General features: G+C 42.2%; 1 long non-coding RNA gene across 1 annotated transcript; it reads right to left on the bottom strand.

Moving 5' to 3' along the window:
- Positions 1 to 510: 510 nt before the first annotated feature.
- On the bottom strand, positions 511 to 12,016 carry LOC114020524. Its single transcript, XR_006287921.1, has 3 exons — positions 10,785 to 12,016; positions 10,476 to 10,570; positions 511 to 1,941 (listed from the first exon to the last, which is right to left on the bottom strand). It is a non-coding gene; the product is annotated as an uncharacterized LOC114020524 (long non-coding RNA).
- Positions 12,017 to 13,424: the final 1,408 nt, after the last annotated feature.

Here is a 13,424-nt window from a genome sequence, read left to right as displayed (position 1 = left end):
TAGGTGAACACAGACCCAAACCCTTGGACCTTAAGAACAATGAAAAAATAATCAGGATCTTAAAAGAAGAATTTTAATAGAAGAAAAAGTAAAAGAATCACCTCCGTAAAATCAGGATGGTAAATACCTGACAGGGTAATCAGATTCAAAACCTAGAGAATCCCTCTAGGCAAAACCTTAAGTTACAAAAAGACACAAAAACAGGAATATACATTCCATTCAGTACAACCTATTTTACCAGCCATTTAACAAAAGAAAATCTAACGCATTTCTAGCTCGATTGCTTACTAACTTTTTACAGGAGTTCTGAAGAGCATTCCTGATCTGTTCCCGGCAAAAGCATCACACAGACAGACAGACCCTTTGTTCCCCACCCCCCTCCAGCTTTGAAAGTATCTTGTCTCCTCATTGGTCATTTTGGTCAGGTGCCAGCGAGGTTATCTTAGCTTCTTAACCCTTTACAGGTGAAGGGGTTTTGCCTCTGGCCAGGAGGGATTTTATAGTTCTGTATACAGAAAGGTAGTTACCCTTCCCTTTGTATTTATGACAGGCCCAATAGGCAGAGTCAATAAATTGGCCCCAGTCGGCAGTAAGTCCCAGCAGCTACAGTCAGTAACTTCGGCCTAATGAGACAGGGCAATGCAGCCCAATGGCCAAAGTCAATATGTTCGCCCCTCTTAGCGGGGCAGTAAGGCCCAGTAACCACAATCAGTACATTCGCCCCAGGAAGACAGGGCAGTAAGGCCTAGCAGTCAGAGTCTATGGATTCACCCTTCTCTGCAGGGCGGTGAGGCTTAGTGACCAAAGTCAGTCAGGAAGGAGGCCGCCACACACAAGAAGAGGGGTGGTGGCCCTGGTAGAGGGGTCCAGGCACTCCCTCTCCACTGGACTCCAGCCCAGGGCCCTGGTAGTGGCAAGGGCGCATGCCACTGAGTCAATGGGGGTGGGGTTTCTGACCGAAACACACTGACTCAAAACTCCAGTTCACTAATCGGGCCTGTATCTAATTCCCCTGGGCTGCTTCCTACCATAGTTCCCATTGCTATGGTCTGGGCATCTCTGCTGTCTCCGGGTTCCCTGGTTTGCACTGTCCCCAGCAACTCCTGACACAGCAGGGTCTCTGTAGGTACCTTAGCGTCTGCCTGAGTTACAGTGTCTCCGGCCTCCACGACCTCGGGTTTCGGCTGATCCTTGGCTGGAGCCAGCGGAGCACATCCTTCCTCCTTGGCGGTCAGCCCCAACTGACCTGAGCTGCTCCCTTTTATACCAGTGCACCTGGAGCATGCCCAGTAGAGCAAAGGGGGCATGGTTTCCTCAACCCACAATGTAGGGGTTAACCCTTCCCTGTCCAGTGCAGGGCGAGTGCGCCCCATCACACACTGCTTTGCTGGTGAACAGCAAACCCTTCCAGGCTCTGCTCACACACAGCCCCTACCATGTAAAGTCACCCCCAGCTGAATATATGAATGCTATGCATAGCCATCCAGGAATTATACACAGGGGATACTTGCATATCCCCAGACTTGCATCCCTGAAATCTTCATCTTGTACTGTCCAGTGCACTGCTGAACAATGCAAGATCATAGATAGTCCATCATTTCAACAAAGGAAATAATTGTATGCACCAGCCTTGTTGTCTCAAGTGGAGGTTTCCCGAACACTTCAATCCAAACACACTGATTTAGATAAAACAATGACACAAGTTTATTAACTATAGAAAGACAGATTTTAAGTGATTATAAGTAGTAAGGCATAAAAGTCAGAATTGGTTGCAAAAGAAATAAAAGGATAAACATGCAAGCTAATTCCTAAACTTTATCAGGCTAATAGGCTTAAAAGTAAAAGGTTTGTCTCACCATGAGCTGCAATATACTTCACAGGCTGTGTCCCTTTCCAGTCCGTGACCTCTCCTTCCTTTGTTCTGTTCTTTGAGAGTTGTTGCTGTCATAAGCAGAGAGATAGAAGGAATAGAGAGGGGTCCTCTGGAGGTCACTGTCGTTTATTTTTACACCCGCCACCTCTCTTTTTGGATTACCTCCCCTCACCCTGCTGCAGTATAAACAGTCCTCTGTGTATGTGAAATTCACACCATATCTAGGAGGAAATGTAAATTTTTTGTTTACACCTCCCCATTGCTGAAGAATATCGAATTATCTAGGTAATAGTACCTGATGGTTTATTTGGTTATGCTGATACCTCAGTGAGTATTTATCTCTGAAAAACTAGTTTATGGGTGTTATCCAGAACTACAATATGTTTCACTAACAATCATATAACAAAATCTCATATTTTTACATGTAGTGATGTGACACACATTTTAATAGGACAATGATGTTCAGAACATTATGAGTTTTCAAATGATACCTCACAAGGCATGCTTTGTACAAAACATATCATAACCATATAAAAGTGGTGAACATGGGGTACAGAGTGTCACAGTAATAAAGAAGGCAAATTCCCAGATAAAAAGGCATTATTACTTTGACTCCTACAGACTGCAACAACTGTTTCTTGTGCTGAGTAGGGCTAGTGGAAAGGAATTGAGAGGCCCTGAGTGGTTTTATGTTGGTTTTAGCATCACACAGTTTTGTTCCTAGAAATTCTTGTTACAGTGAATGGCTTTATACTCTCACCTCTTCAAGAAATTGTGCAGGTTAGCCAGCCACTCATTCAAGAGCCTTTCTCTGCCTGTTAAAATGTGAACACATTGGGAGTATTAGATGTGCTATTATTTCTGGAGTTATAAAAGTGTGCTAGCTAAAAGACAGTATTACTGTACATTACCCTGAATTGGAACAAAAGTGTTCCAAGAGAGACATTGCCTCAAACAACAACAACTGCTACCTCTTTCTTGTTTGTTTTTGTGGCTTATGCAAACCTTAGCAGAGTACAGAATGGCTCTCCCAAAAGGCCTTCACTGACTTCATGCTGAATTCAAATAATGTACTGCCCAGAGTTGTTCTACTTCCAAATGAAGATGAGGGCTCATCAAATCTTAAGGCATGGTTCTTTAATGCCTTTAAAAAAAACACAGTTTATCATTCATTCAAAAAAGCTCACACCTGTCTAATAGCTACTTCAAAATCGCCAATAACTGGCACTGTGTCAGATAGCAAACTTTGTGATAGCCCAAAGCCAAGACAGTTGCAGTCCATGCTTTTCCACGTATCATGTTGGATGCACAGTCTGCAGCAAATACAACTTAGTTTTGACAAAGAATCCATCCATAACTCTCCACTACTTTAAACAAGTGAGCAGATGCTCTACCGTGCTTTCAAGTTGGTGCACTTGCTAGTACAGCACATAGGAAAATATTCATGAAAAGCTTAACATCAGTTTTTGCTTTGGCACAGACAGCTAGGAGAGAAATTTTCTGCTCTTACTGCTAGATTCATTACTATGGACACTGATCTTATAATCAGTTTAGAAATTTGGAGTTATGAGAGTGATGTCAATTAATTTATCCCACAGCATGCTGCCAATCAAGGAAGAGGTAATAAGTTTGCATGGGGAAAGCCTGAAGAAACTGCCTTAGCTGCTAATGTTGGGGAGAAGGCCCTCCTGCTGGGAACTGTAAAAGAACAAGGATAAAAGAGGGAGAGTAAAATCCTGGCCCCATTGAAGTCAATGGCAAAATTCCCATTGACTGCAATAGGGCCAGGAACCTCGCTCAGAATCTTTGGCTGGCCCTTCCCCATATAGTAGCACACAACGACTCTGGTCACTGATTAGGAAAGGTCTTTGTTAAGCACTGAAACCAAGGACCAGGAAGGTTCAGTCCTGAAGATAAGCCAAAAAGGGAAATTGTTTGTATTTATGGAGCCAGCCAAAACCAGAGCCCAGATTTACTTATTTTCTCTGATGGACATGGAACTATAGTGTTTATTCCCCTAAGTAAGGGGCTATATTGTTTAATACTGAGGGAAAACGGACTGACTAAAGCATATTTTCTGAAACAGAAAAGTTGTTTGTTTATTTTAAATTCTAAACCTGGGAAAATATGTTGGGACCAGTTTGGGAAGGGACTGGTGTATGACACTGTGAGAACAGAAAGTAGCGTTGCCCTGGCCCTTCCTGGAAGTTCTGCTCATGTCACAACTTAGTGAGTCTGACACATTGGTACTCTTTCTATATTCTAAAATTTGAACACAAAGTGTCCTAATTGCCAAGTTCCATTCCCACATGACTGAAATGTTCCTTGATTAAGACCAATGCAAATTCAGAATATGATCTCCCAAACCCTTCATGGCAGTAGACCACCATTCTCAAGAGGGAAATTATTGACTCAGACTATTTTTCATGGTCATCTTTTTTTCGGATTGTTCTAATATTTTACAATAGTCTTAAAGTCACAGAGCAGCAATGCATAAATTCATTTTTGGAAGGGCTGGGGAGGGGGAATATGAGATCAGCTCTCTACATAAATAATTACAGGGTCAGTTAAGCACTAGCACAAACTTATCTATGCTAAGTACTTATATGGCCCCTATCACTGTCGTATCTGACTGCCTTACAATCTTTAATGTATTTATTCTCACTACGCCCCTGTGAGGTAGGGAAGTGCTGTTGTCCCCATTCTGCAGATGGCAAACTGAGGCACAGAGAGACTAAGTGTCTTGCTTAAGGTCACACAGAAAGTCTGTGGCAGAGCAGTGAATTGAACCCAAGCCTTGAACCCTAACCATGTGACTAAACCATCCTTCCTCTTTAACCTTAGTAGAATCTGAAGGGAAAAAATCTAATATCTCTCTAATAATAATTAATCTATTAATATATAATCTCTGCTTCTGAAGGAGTTTTGATATGACACAATCATGTCTCCTCCCAGACTTCTCTTCTCTAAATGAAACATGCCCAGTTCTTTCAACCTTTCCTTATAGGTCATGTTTTCTAAACGTTTCATCATTTTTGTTCTCCTCTGGCCTTTCTCCAATTTCTTCACATCTTTCTTAAAGTGCTGTTTCAAAGAGGTTTAAACCAATCCATAACAATATTCAGTGCTTCATAGGGTAACCAATTTAAGGCCCAATTCTGCCACCATTACTCACGTTATGCATTCCTCACTCTGCACACCGTTCCATCAATTTCAATGGGTCTGTTACATTTATAGAGTAAATTGCTACTCTGTGTCAATGAGGGTGTCAAAGTCTGGCCCTTAGCAGCTATCTCCTGCCCACCTCCAGTACAAAAGCAACAGTCTCTAAAGATATTTTCATGAAAGCTCACCAAGTACACATCAGTATCCATGGGCTGTTTGCTTGGTCACTGATACACTGCTGAGAGAGCAGTTCCTTCCGTTTCAATAATCATGGAGAAGGTAACCATTTCCCAGCCAACACTATTCTGTTTTGTCTAGATTCCTGTACTGTGCCTATCTCCATGCTATCGCAAAAAAGCACTGGTATTTGACTTGATCCTTTTCTTTTAACCAAATTCTGCAATATAGATGGTTCATCAGGCTGAGAGCCAAAGGCCTATTCCAATTCCCAGTGAAGTCAATGGAAAGACCCAAGTGGGCCGCAAATAAGTTTTGTTACGCTGAGTTAAGTCCACTTCAAACCTCGCTAGCTGCATAATCCATAAACACTAAATGTACAGTACAAAGCATGGTGTTGATCTTGCAACCAAGTACACACATTAAGAACTTTACTGAAGGGAGTAGTGCCATTTATCTCAATGGGACTACTCACCTGAGTTAGTTACTCATATACACAAGTGTTTGCAGGCTCCAGCCCCACCTTGATCCTGCAAACTCTGCTAGTCCATTCTTAATCATTCCATCATTGGATGAAAAGGCAATTCCATGATATTTGTACGTGTGCTGACTTGTAAATGAAAGTGTGTATTTTGCTTAGTCCCAGACACTTGACAGGATGCAGAGAACTTATGAGTGCATACTTTTCTTTGTGCATCAAGACATTTTAGAGGTGGAATCAAGACATTTTTTAAAAACAGATTTTAATGTTGGAAATAATTGGACTGAGCTGAACAGATTTTTGGCATTGCTTGCAGCCCAGCCATTGTTCAGCCTCTGTACTTGGATGAGCAGCTCAGACTCCTTTGGAGGCAACCTTACTTGAATGCTTAAAAAAATAAAAACACTTCCCCATAAGGCCACACTAACATATGGTTTTCTTAATGACAGCACAAACAAATCATCCTCTCATCTTAAACAGATTTAGGAAGAAGACATGAACAAACAATATACTTCTACAAATTATTAGGTGGTAGTGATAAATCAAAAGAGAAAAAATAAAACAAAACAACCCAACAATCGTACAAGCTGCACTGAACACATTAAAATGTATAAAAGAAAACTAATCTGCTGTATGCTGACAAATCTGGATATTACTGAAGATTATAAAGCATAGCTTGTGGGCGTTCCTTGTAGTGAAGCAGTGTTTCAAAAGACTCAAGATACCGATACCCAACGTAATGATCTTTGGCTCTAGTTTCCCACTAATTTACCTTTGAACAGCCGCCTTTGGTGTTACTGGATATAATGAGAGCCTTCCTCTGTAGCATGGGGCACGGGTCACTTGCTGGAGGATTCTCTGCTCCTTGAAGTCTTTAAACTACGATTTGAGGACTTCAATAGCACAGATATAGGTGTGAGGTTTTTTGCAGGAGTGGTGGGTGAAATTCTGGGGCCTGCGTTGTGCAGGAGGTCAGACTAGATGATCATAATGGTCCCTTCTGACCTAAATATCTATGAATCTAGTTGGGCCGTGTCTACACTAGGGAATATTTCCAAATATTCTCTCTGAGCTACTACTGGTTCAGCTGAATTGGTGGAAGTACCTGTGGAATCCCGAGTGTAGACAAGGCTCCAGACCGCTATTTTTATCATGTCAATTAAAACGGTTTAGTGCCACCAAGACTTTTCTACACAATAGCATCCACCAACACCAACACCGGTACAGCTGAATCAGTGGAAGCAGTATCTTTTGGTAAGATTCCCTGGTGTGGACAAGACCAGTGTGCTGAAAGTAGCACAGAGAGACTAAGGGTATGCCTGTACAGCAACTAGACAACTACGGCTGGCCCATGCCAGCTGACTAGGGCTTTGTGGGGCTGTTTCATTGCTGTGTAGGACTTCGGGGCTTGGGCTGGAGCCTGGGGTCTAGGACCTTGCGGGGTGGGAGGGTCCCAGAGGTTTGAAAGGAAGATGTTTTCTGACTATCAGAGTGAACACAGTGGTGTCCTAGGTGGGATTTCTACAAATAGCATGTCTGTGTGCAGTTCTGGGGTTATTTTTTGCTATCTCTGTGGCAGGGAAAACAGGTCTTGTGTACATTCTGTGAGTCAAAAGAGACTAGAAGAAACTATGCTGGGCCTATGTGACTAATTTCTCTTCCACCTGGAAGATGACCCACTGCAAAGCCCCAAAATCTGCTGGCCTGCTCTGAGTAACTTGAAACCACAAAGTGGTTGAAACACTGGTGGCTGTCCAGATCCCTGTATACACTACTGCTTCCAGCACTGCAATAGCCAGGGGAGATGAACTGGTGACAGCAAGCGTGGAAAAGTCCAGTGTGGATACAGACAGTGACTTGCTCATGGTCACGCAGTGAGTCAGTGACAGTCAGGAAAACAAACAGTCCCTTGTTCTTATCACTGGTCATGCTACCTCCTGCTTTTATTGAACTGAACTTTTCTGTTGGTAAAAATTTTAAACTTTACATTTCTTCCAAAGTGGCTTGAGAAAGAGAAGAATAGCCTCTCTCTCTGTCCTCTTGGATGACAACCTGGTGTCCAGTCACGTTTACGCACGCAAACCTCTCACTGATTTCAGTGCTCCAGTGAGGATAGATACATCAGGCTCTTGAAAACGTAGTGATAAGAGTTGAAGATTATTAATTTTGAGACTACAGTTGGCTGAAAAGTTCCCACTGAAGCAAAGTTTTGATGAAAAACAAAAGAAAAAAACATTTTCTGTTTCTCACCAGCTTTATTTAACCCTCAACCCCCCTCAAAAAAAAAAGTCAAAATGTGGTTTTTAATCAAAATGCTAAGAACATTTCATACAAAAATTAAAATCCAGAAAATTTATACCTGCTCTACTTGAGACCATAAAGCTACAATACAATATACCTAATTATTAATCAGCTTTTAAAGCAAGATAAACTGATTGCTCACAGATCAGATTCTTCTGGGAATATATTGTGAATTAAATCTGTCTTTTGAAGAACTTACTTTATATTATAATCATATTAAATATTGCTGCTTCGAAGTTAGATAAGCGTCTGGTTATTAAAGCACTCTTGCCCTGTAACAATGTGCAAGAAAATGGATTTCTGATTTGCTAAATGTCTCTGAAGCTACAGGGGGGCCTTAATCTCTGCAAGAACTTTGCCCTCAAAGAACAGATCCAATTCCACTAATCCAAGGACTGTTTTGGTATGTAAGTCTTTTGGACAGAGAAATGTTATTTTGAAATCTGCATATGGAAAGGAGAGACAACTACAGGGAATGGGGCTGTTGGCAGCAGTCCTAAATCCCGACAGTCTCAGGGTTGACTGTGTTGGCCATGTGTATGTTTTCAGATCCCTGGAGGAAGTGTGTGGAGCTTTATTTCAGCCAATATAAAGGGAGCTACAGAAGAAGCTTTTCAGGAACTTTCCCATAAGCTAGAGATGACCTGAGAACAGCCAGGTGCTGCAGTGAATTTTCACGATGACTAAGTATTTGTAGCCATTGAAGGTTTTCCCTTTGCCAACTATGACTCAGATGAACAATTTCCCCTTTATATGCTGTTTAACAGTAGTGTGTTACTGATTAGAATTCTGCATTGTTTTTCTTTTCTTATGAGAAACTGAAATAACCTTATTATGAATAAACCCTTTATTATACTGTAGTTCTTTAACATATCTCTGATCCAGGGTATCAGGAATAAAAATGAGTGTCTGAGAGTGTAGAAAACTATAAGATATTGGCTCTTTGCTTCTCAAAGGGGCTTCTGGAGAACCTTCTCCTTATTTCCTGTGGACTGATTTAAATCTGCCCTACCAATTTGTTACATTATTACTGTTGTTTAAAAAGTTATTCAAAACTGTTCTTTTTTTCGATGAATAGTTTGAGTGCACTTATACTACATAAACTTAATGAGAACATCTGTTAACTGTATAAATAGTATGTGTGATTATGATCATTGCTTCTCTACATAAGTAACTATCTACATTCTGTTTACAAGCGAGAGTGAGAGCGAGAGCGAGAGCGGTCTCCTCTTATACCCATGACTCTAGTACCTGAAAATTTCAGGGTCAGAGATAGCTCCTGCATACTTAAAGGCCAAACATACCAAGGGAATAGGATATTTGAGCTTCAGGGATAAAATTAAAGAGGACTGTAGTGCGGTGACGATTCACTGGTGTGGCGCCTCCTGCTGGTCATCTTGGGAATTAGCTCGATTCCAGCCCGGAGCGCCGTCTGTGGGCAGTCTCTTGCCTGCCTCAGACCCCGTGTCCCTCCGGCACCCCAGTGCCCCTTTGCCTCAGAGTTGTGCCCGAGCAGTACCCCCACAGTCTGGGTCTCCCCTCCCAGGGGAACCCCCAACCCTCTAAACCCACCTTGCCTCAGATGCTACTGCCAGTCATCATCTAGCCCCCTCTCACTGGGGCAGACTGCAGTCTGTACTGGCCACTCATCATTGGCAAGGGGTTAGGACCTGCTGCCTTTACCTATCCTCAGGCTGCCCCTCTGCAGCCCCAGTACCTTTTGTAGCCTTCTACAAGGCCTGCAGTCTGGGGGTTTACCAGGCTGGAGCTCCCCAGTTTTCTTTGCCCTTCCCCAGCACTGCTCCACTTCAGGTACCTCCCTCTCAAGCAGCTAGCCCTTCCCACTCCAGGGCTAGAGTGAGACTCCCCCAGCTTCTGGCTCACAGCCCTCTTATCAGGGCCAACTGGGCCCTAATTGAGCTGGCCACACCTGTGGTCAGCCACTCCCTCAGTTTCTCTCAATCCCTGTTTGCCAGGAGTGGGGCAGCCGCCCCACTACAAGGATATATACTGCCACAAAAATAATATTGTGTATGTTTCCTCAGGGCTAAGACTTCTCTCAGTGGCCCCTCTGTAATGATGTAGTACATTTACAATTACTTTTTAAGACCTATCCAATAGCCAATTATTAATCCATTTAATGTGTGCCATGTTAATTTTATATTTTTCCATTTTTTAATCAAGATGTCGTGCGATGCCAAGTCAAATGCCTTACCAAAGTCTAACTATATTAAGTCTACACTACTACCTTTATCAAACAAACTTGTTATCTCATCAAAAAGAGCTAAAGTTAGTTTGACAGGATCTATTTTTCATAAATTCATGTTAATTTGCATTAATCACATTATCCTCTTTCATTCTATATGAATCAAGTCCCATCTCAGCCACTCCATTATCTGGCCCAGGATGAATGTCAGGCCTATAATTACCCAGGTCATCTGTTTATCCTTTCTAAAAACTGGAAAAACAAATTGTTACCTGTTTCTTTGCTTTTACATTCTTCAGGGTAAGGACTGTGTCTTCCTCTATGTTTGGAACCCATTTAGAACATGATGAGTGCCAGCACAATCCAGCTAAAATAATAAAAATAAAGCAGACACCAGATCATGGGGGAAAAGATAAAACAAGTTTTATTTTTAAGTCAAACAAAAGCTACAAACTAAGTATGTAGCTGAAACACAAAGCATTACAAAATACATGATTAAAATAAAAGTAAAACCACATTGCACATAGAAGAGAACTCATTTTATTAACCACGAACAAACCTATTTCAACAAGAACACTCACCAACAGCCTTTTGTTTACTTAGATGTTCCCTCACTGTCTGTTTAGACTCTTTGGAGAATGTCCAATGCCTACTCCTTTATTTGTGTACAAAATCTCAGGAAGATTCAAATTGAGCTCAACACTCCAACTTTTACTAAGCTATTCAGTTGTCCAAGAGAGTCAGAGAACTCGAGCAAGTTTTCAGTCTGCTTCCAGCCCCGAATTATGGTGCAGTGATAGCTTTCACTTTCATCTCCAACTGTTACCCCAGAGCTATACATATTCCCAACTTCTTCAAAGTTGCACTCCAACACACTTCTTAATAATGACCTCAGCAGTGTTAAGCCAAAATAATTTCCCAGATGCATGGAGCATGTGACAGTCAGGCATGCAAATCTGTTGATATAAAAGCACGAGGTCACTGTTAAAGTTTTGTATTAGAGTGCAAATTTGACAAAGATGGGGTATATTGCATTTGTATATCAATGGAGATGGAAGTAAAAGCTATCACTGCACCGTAATCATCTTCCTGTTTACCCTTTGGATTGCATTATCAAGAGTGATGGAGGCAGCATGAAGGTGGAAAGGAATGCACAAGTCTTTCCCTTCACTCATTTCCCTGCTTTTAAGGTTTTGGGTGGATGAGGTGTGTCCTGCAATAACACTACTGCCCCTAAAAGTAGCTTTGAAACTTGTAAGCAGTTAATGCCTAGATAAATGATGCATGGATGTGATGGGGTGTACAAACCCCACACAAGTCAAGAAAGGGTTAATGGGCTGCTGGGGAGCCCAATCAGCCATGTCCCATGGCACCTGCAGCAGATGTCAGATTTTGAGGGAGGAGCTAAAGAGGGAGAGTTGCTGGCTGGCTGGGAAGGAGAGCAGACCCTCAGCTCTGACTCTGGGAGTGAAGGCAGGCTGTAATACTTTGGTCTAATTCTGGTTGTTGGTGTGATGGACAACGTGTTTGTGACAAACACCATTTAAGAAGCAACCCTCTGCCTTCTGCACTAGCTTCAGATTCTGAACTGATTGAAGGTGTAGCTGCACGTAGAGAGCTTTGCAGTAGTCTAATCTCAGTGTTAAAAAGGGTGTGAATCATAGCAATTTTTCTGCTTCTGATGGAAATGGATGCAACCCTATGGCCAGACAGATTCATAGATTCATATATATTAAGGTCAGAAGGGACCATTATGATCATCTAGTCTGACCTGCTACACAACACAGGCCACAGAAACTCACCCACCCACTCCTGCAATAAACCTCTCATCTATGTCTGAGCTACTGAAGTCCTCAAATCGTGGTTTAAAGACTTCAAGGAGCAGAGAATCCTCCAGCAAGTGACCCGTGCCCCATGCTACAGAGGAAGGCGAAAAACCTCCATGGCCTCTTCCAATCTGCCCTGGAGGAAAATTCCTTCCCGACCCCAAATATGGCGATCAGCTAAACCCTGAGCATATGGGCAAGATTCACCAGCCAGATACCCAGGAAAGAATTTTCTGTAGTAACTCAGATCCCACCCCATCTAACATCACATCACAGGCCATTGGGCCTATTTACCATGAATATTTAAAGATCACTTAATTATCAAAATCATGTTATCCCATCATACCATCTCCTCCATAAACTTATCGAGTTTAATCTTAAAGCCAGATAGGTCTTTTGCCCCCACTGCTTCCCTTGGAAGGCTATTCCAAAACTTCACTCCTCTGATGGTTAGAAACCTTCGTCTAATTTCAAGTCTAAACTTCCCAAAGACCAGTTTATATCCATTTGTTCTTGTGTCCACATTGGTATTGAGCTTAAATAATTCCTCTCCCTCTCCGGTATTTATCCCTCTGATATATTTATAGAGAGCAATCATATCTCCCCTCACCCTTCTTTTAGTCAGGCTAAACAAGCCAAGCTCCTTGAGTCTCCTTTCATAAGACAGGTTTTCCATTCCTCGGATCATCCTAGTAGCCCTTCTCTGTACCTGTTCCAGTTTGAATTCATCCTTCTTAAACATAGGAGACCAGAACTGCACACAGTATTCCAGGTGAGGTCTCACCAGTGCCTCGTATAACGGTACTAAAACCTCCTTATCTCTACTGGAAATACCTCGCCTGATGCATCCCAAGACCGCATTAGCTTTTTTCACGGTCATATCACATTGGCGGCTCATAGTCATCTTATGATCAACCAATACTCTGAGGTCCTTCTCCTCCTCCGTTACTTCTAATTGATGCGTCCCCAGCTTACAACTAAAATTCTTGTTATTAATCCCTAAATGCATGACCTTACACTTCTCACAACTAAATTTCATCCTATTACTATTACTCCAGTTTACAAGGTCATCCAAATCTTCCTGTATGATTTCCCGGACAGGACACTGCAGCTGCATGCATCTAACACAGTGGTGTTCAACCTTTTTTCATTTACAGACCCCTAAATATTTTCAAATGGAGGTGTGGACCCCTTTGGAGTGGACCCCTATCTTAAACATAGTCTGATGACCCCCAGGGGTCCGCTGACCATAGGTTGAAAACCACTGATCTAACAGCATCCGGGATGTAACAGCATCCTCCCATTTTGAACTTGATCAACAAAAAGGGGACACAACTTCTATTAAGGGGAAAATAGGGTAGAGACTATTTATTCTGGCTGCCTTCCCCATCCTAC

Source organism: Chelonia mydas, chromosome 1, assembly GCF_015237465.2.
Source record: "Chelonia mydas isolate rCheMyd1 chromosome 1, rCheMyd1.pri.v2, whole genome shotgun sequence".
NCBI classification, from domain to species: domain Eukaryota; kingdom Metazoa; phylum Chordata; order Testudines; family Cheloniidae; genus Chelonia; species Chelonia mydas.
This window is presented reverse-complemented; position numbering and strand designations above follow the sequence as displayed.